The sequence below is a fragment of the Gekko japonicus genome, unplaced genomic scaffold (genome assembly GCF_001447785.1).
Source record: "Gekko japonicus isolate JY-2015 unplaced genomic scaffold, Gekko_japonicus_V1.1 scaffold542, whole genome shotgun sequence".
Lineage (NCBI taxonomy): Eukaryota > Metazoa > Chordata > Lepidosauria > Squamata > Gekkonidae > Gekko > Gekko japonicus.
In genome coordinates, this window is record NW_015163104.1 from 567,915 (window position 1) to 573,914 (window position 6,000).

The window sequence follows — 6,000 nt, forward strand, 5'->3', positions numbered from 1 at the left end:
CTGGAAACTGAGGTGCAAGAGGCCCATCTCCCATTCTGATACTGAGCAGACGCAGACCTGCTTAGCAGTAGGAGATATCATTTGGGCCACATTCTTACTGGTATTCCGTAGTGGCTTACTTTCACTCTCTGGGGGTTGCTAAACGTTGGAATGGCCACATCCTGAGAGATGGGTTGTTTGCCTCAATGAGCGAGGAGAGAAGGTATGTATTACTTCCAGACAAGTAGCCATGTAAGCCTGTTGCAGCAAAAACTATTTATTTACGTCACTTATACCCACCCCTTCCTCCCCCATGGGGAACCAAAGCGGCTTGCATCATTCCCTTTCCATTTTGCCCTCACAAAAACCCTATGAAGTAGGTCTGGTTGAGAGAGTGCTACTAGCCCAAGGTCACCCAGTGAGCTTAAGGATATACGAGAAGCCATGTTGGATCAGGCCAAAGGCCCATCCAGTCCAACACTGTGTCACACAGTGGCCAAAACCCAGGGGCCACAAGGAGGTCCAGAACTCCAGAAGCCCTCCCACTGTTGCCCCCCCCCCAAGCTTCCATGGCAGTGGGGATTCATATAAACATAAGAGACGCCAATGTTGGATCAGGCCAAAGGCCCATCCAGTCCAACACTCTGTCACACAGTGGCCAGAAATACCAGTGCCATCAGGAGGTCCACCAGTGGGGCCAGGACATTAGAAGCCCTCCCACTGTTGACCCCCCCCAAGCACCAAGAAGACAGAGCATCACTTGCCCCAGAGCCCCTATCTATACCTTGTGGCTAATAGCCACTGATGGACCTCTGCTCCATATGCCTATCTAATTCCCTTTTGAAGCCGTCCATGCTTGTCACCCCTCAGTCGTCGTTTCTCCAAGCTAAAGAGCCCTAAGCGCCTTAACCTTTCCTCATAGGGAAAGTGTTCCAACCCTTTTATCATTCGAGTTGCCCTTTTCTGCACTTTTTCCAAAGCTATAATATCCTTTTTAAGGTGTGGTGCCCAGAACTGCACACAGTATTCCAAATGAGGTCTCACCATTGATTTATATAGGGGCATTATTATATTGGCTGATCTGTTTTCAATACCCTTCCTAATAATCCCCAGCATAGCATTGGCCTTCTTTATTGCAGTCACACACTGTCTCGACATTTTCAGTGAGTTATCTACTACAACTCCAAGATCTCTCTCTTGATCTGTCTCTGCCAGTTCAGACCCCATCAACGTGTATTTATATTTAGGATTTTTGGCTCCAATGTGCATCACCTTGCACTTGGCCACATTGAACCCCATTTGCCATGTTGACGCCCACTCGCCCATCCTTGACAGATCCCCTTGGAGTGCTTCACAATCCTCACTGGTTTTCACCACCCTGAACAACTTCGTATCATCTGCAAATTTAGCCACTTCACTGCTTACTCCCATCTCCAAATCATTAATGAACAAGTTAAAAAGCAGTGGACCAAGTACTGATCCCTGCGGTACCCCACTGCTTACCACCCTCCACTGAGAAAATTGCCCATTTATACTCACTCTCTGTTTTCTATTAATTAGCCAGTTTTTGATCCATAAAAGGACTTGTCCTTTTATCCCATGATTTTTGAGCTTACTTAGGAGCCTTTGATGAGGAACTGGGGTCTCTCAAATCCTAGTCCAACACTAACCACTATACCATGCTGGCTGGGGACTTGTGGCATCTTAAAGGGCAGCAGGCTTATCTAGATGAAAAGCTCATTACCCTTTAAGGTATCAGAAGATTTTAGTACATTTTTGGTTTCTCTATGACTTTTGTGGACTAGAGGTGTTGGATGAAATGGGTTGGAGCCCATGAATGTAGTTGAAGAACTGGGACGGGCCTTAAGAACACAAGTAGCCACTGATAGACCTATTCTCCACAAAACTATCTAATCTCCTTTTAAAGCCAGGTATGCCTGTGGCCATCACTACATCCTCTGGCAGCAAATTTCACCTTTTAATCACTCGTATAAAAGCATCAAAAGAGCCCTACTGGTTCAACAGTGGTCCATCTAGTCCAGCATCCTGTCTCACACAGTTGCCAACCAGTCCCTTCGGACGGCCAACAACAGGGCAGAGAGGCTGAGGCCTTCCCCCGATGTTACCTCCTGGCTCTGGGATCCAGAGGTTTACTGCCTCTGAATGTGGAGGTTCCCTCTAGTCACCACATCTAGTAGTCTTAGAGGACAGTCAGCCTGTCCATCCTGATCAGTGCAGGAAATCCAAAGTTAGAACATCCGAACCAAGAGGGTGAGATGGGAGCCCCACCCACCTATCCTTTGATAAGCACCATTCACTTTACCACTGAGAACTTTCTCCTCACCCTAATGTAACCCTTAACTTTCAGATCAAGTCTTGCCCTCTGAAGCAAAAAAGAAAAACCTTTGCCCTCTTCTGTGGGTCTCCCCTTCAGGTATCTAAAAGTATAAGAGAGCCCGTTTGTTGGTGTGGTTAAGACCGCGGACTCTAATCTGGGAGAACCAAAGCTGTTCTCTCAAGGGCGGTTCTGGAAAGAGCTCTCTCAGCCCCACCTACCTCCCAGGGTGTCTGTTGTGGGGAGGGGAGGGGAAAGGAGATTGTAAGCTGCTCTGAGACACCTTCGGGTAGCGAAGGGCAGGGTATAAATCCAATCTCTTCTTCTTCTATAAGGGGCCACAAGACTGCTGTTAGTTTATTAGAAACCACATCACAACTATAATGTAAAGCCAGGTGTGCATTCACATCTGGCCACTGTGTGACACAGAGTGTTGGACTGGATGGGCCTTTGGCCTGATCCAACATTGGCGTCTCTTATGTTCTTATGTTCACATTGTGCCATTATCATTTCTCACCAGCTGGATAAGGAATGTGAGCTTAGGGGTACCAATACTCGGTTGGGAATTCCTGGGGATTTCGGAGTGGGGCTGGAGGATGGAAGCGTTTGGAAAGGAGAGAGACCTCCGTGGGATATAATGCCACAGCAGCCATTTTCTTTTGTGGGAACTGATCTCTGTCATCTAAAGAGCAGTTATAATTCCAGGAAATCTCCAGCCACCACCTGGAGGCTGAAATGGAGAGATCACGGAAGGAAGTGGAATTCCAAAAACACTGTGAAGACCTTGGGTTCTGTTATTAGAGAGTCAACATGGAATGTTTCCTTCAAGAGTTGATAAGTAGTAATGGATAAGACTTGGGATTGCTACACACTCAGATAAAGCAAATATTGTGAAACGAGTTGTTCATTGCGCAGTATTCGTTAGCCTGTGAGCGATCATAGAAGAAAATGTTCTTCAGAAATTACTACAGTAAATGTTTTTGCAACTTATCTTTATTGACTCTTCGTTATTTTTGTCACGAATGTTGTTTTTGGAATTCTACCGCCTAGAGAGCCAGTTTGGTGTAGTGGTTAAGTGCACGGACTCTAATCTGGGAGAACCGGGTTTGATTCCCCACTCCTCCACTTGCACCTGCTGAATTACCTTGGGCAAGTCATAACTGTGGCACAGCTGTTCTTGAAAAAGAGCAGTTTCTGTCAAGAGTTCTCTCAGCCCCACCTACCTCACAGGGTGTCTGTTGTGGGGAGGGGAAGGGAAAGGAGTTTGTAAGCCGCTCTGAGACACCTTTGGGTAGTGAAGGGCGGGGTATAAATCCAATCTCTTCTTCTTCTTCTAGAGGCCGGCAACCCTCGCTTCTGCACTGGTAAGGGTGGATTCTGTTATTGCCATTGCCTTGGCCACTAGATGTCTCCAGTTGTTTCCTTGGTGAGGAGAACAGTAAGGAGTTGTGTCCCCTTCCCCTTTCCCCATATGATCCTGCTTAGTTTGGGTTTGGGGAAGAATGGATTTTTAGCCCAGGCAGGGAGATTGCTTCCAGATGTTCCCCCTCGCTCATTGCTACAGCTTGCCTTACGAATCTGTGGGAAAGAGGGAAGAGAAAACATCAAAAGGAAAAAGCAGGACAGGGATCAAAGACCAAGGAGAAACAAATGAGGAGTGTGATCAAGGAGCCCAGGAGAAGTAAGATGATGGATGTTGGTACTGATGCTGTCTCCATGGTAACCTGGCAGCCTGAACAGGATCAAGGGGCCGGTTTGCTGTCTGGCAGCCTGCAAAGGCAATCCCTTTTTAAGTGTTTATCCTGCTGCCTCTGTAGTGTCTGAGCAACCATCGACAGCTTTGTTACTGGCCCAGTTTAATTTAATAAGCCCGCTTGCAGGGAGGGTGGTATATAAATCTAAATAAATAAATACTTTCTTACTTACTTTGCGCCCTGATCCTTTACACAATGATGTCCCCAAAACATCATTCTGTTCTCCACTGCAGCCTCACAATACCCTTGTGAGGTAGGCTATGCTGAGAGTGTCCGGCTGACCCAAGGTCACCCTGTGGCAGAGTGGGAACTCGAACCCAGATCGTTGTCAGACACTCTGAACATTATACCACATGGGCTCTCTCTGCTGGGTACTGATTTCAAAAAGTATTTATGTTTTCCATTTATAATCCCACCTGATGCTGATCAATAAACTTTAATTTAAAAAATACACATGCCCAATTTCTCCCTTGCTATGGCCACTGTGTGAGGCAGGATGCTGGACTAGATAGACCACTGGTCTGATCCAGCAGGGCTCTTCTTATGTTCTTATGGCTACCAACCTGAAGCTAAGATGTTACAGAAAACCTGATATAGGTTCAGACCTCCAGCCATAATACACAACAAATACACAACGTGGCTGTGTTGTGTCAGGTTGATTAGATCGGATGTTCTCTGGGAGTTCTACGCTCCAGTCTTAATTCCCAGATGCATGGAGTGGAGTCTGAAATTGAATCTGGATACTGACTGAGGTGCATTAGAGAAAGGGGGCTTGAGGCTTCTGATCCATGCCGTTTCCTTTTTTTAAAAACTTTCAATTTATAGACCGCTCACCCCCTAAGGGCTCTGAGCGGTTTACATTGTACAATTATTAATTACATTACCTTACTAGGGCCACACACACAATGAGGGGAAGGGACTACCTATCAGGCACCCACGGCAAGGTCTTAGTTGTTGTTGTTTCTTACGGAGGTTCTTCCATCCGGGCGACGGCGTTTTTTGGCGCAGGTCTTCCTTTCGGTCGCAGCGACTCCTTCCGGGTATGGACCCACAGCGCACGACAGCGCGTGCTACCGCAGCTGGCCTCTGTCCCAATTGGCTCTGGCCTGCTGCGTTGCCCCGCCGCTGCACTCCGCCGTCACTCCGTTCTTCAGTCACCGCCACGCCACCACGAAGGGAAGGAAGGGTGCCCCCCCCTGCTTTAAGAGCAGGTACCCATTCATCAACTCGCCCGTTCGGGCTTTCAAACCGCTGGGTGGGCGGGAGCTGGGACATGGACCGGGAGCTCACCCCGGCCACGGTGGGACTCGAACAGCCGAGCTGTTCGGTCAGATGGAATGCAGGCTTCATTTACTGCCTGCACCACCGCTCCCTTTGAGTCTTCTGATCCATGCCGTTTCCTTAACCTGAAACAGTTCTTTGGGATATACTATTTTGCCCCATCTCAGAAATGTAATGTCCTGACAGCTAGACAAGTTTCCGTAATGAGGCAAATAATGGCTCACTGGGACTGTTTCAGTTTGGGAAGCAGTGGGTGCCGGTGAAACTAAAGCCTCTCTCCCCACTCACTGTGGTTCGAATTCAAAGTGAGACCACGCACACCTAGGGTTAAATTCCAAGCATTGAAATTCCCAGGCCTCATCTGTCAAAATAACACATGTGGGACAGGAGGAATTGGTAAGTGCAGTACTGGCTGCATCTGGGAACCTCGAAGCTTGCTTTGTCCAGTCTTTGGGATGATGTCACTGCCCATACATAAGAACATAAAAGCATAAGAGAAGCCATGTGGGATCAGTCCAACACTCTGTCACACAGTGGCCAAAACCCAGGTGCCATCCAGAGGTCCGCCAGCGGGGCCAGAACTCCAGAAGCCCTCCCACTGTTGCCCCCCCAAATACCCAGAATACAGAGCATCACTGCCCCAGACATAGC

General features: G+C 48.0%; 1 protein-coding gene across 1 annotated transcript in view; it reads left to right on the forward strand.

Moving 5' to 3' along the window:
• LOC107106595 overlaps positions 1 to 6,000 on the forward strand; it is a 450,486-nt gene that overhangs the window by 38,161 nt on the left and 406,325 nt on the right.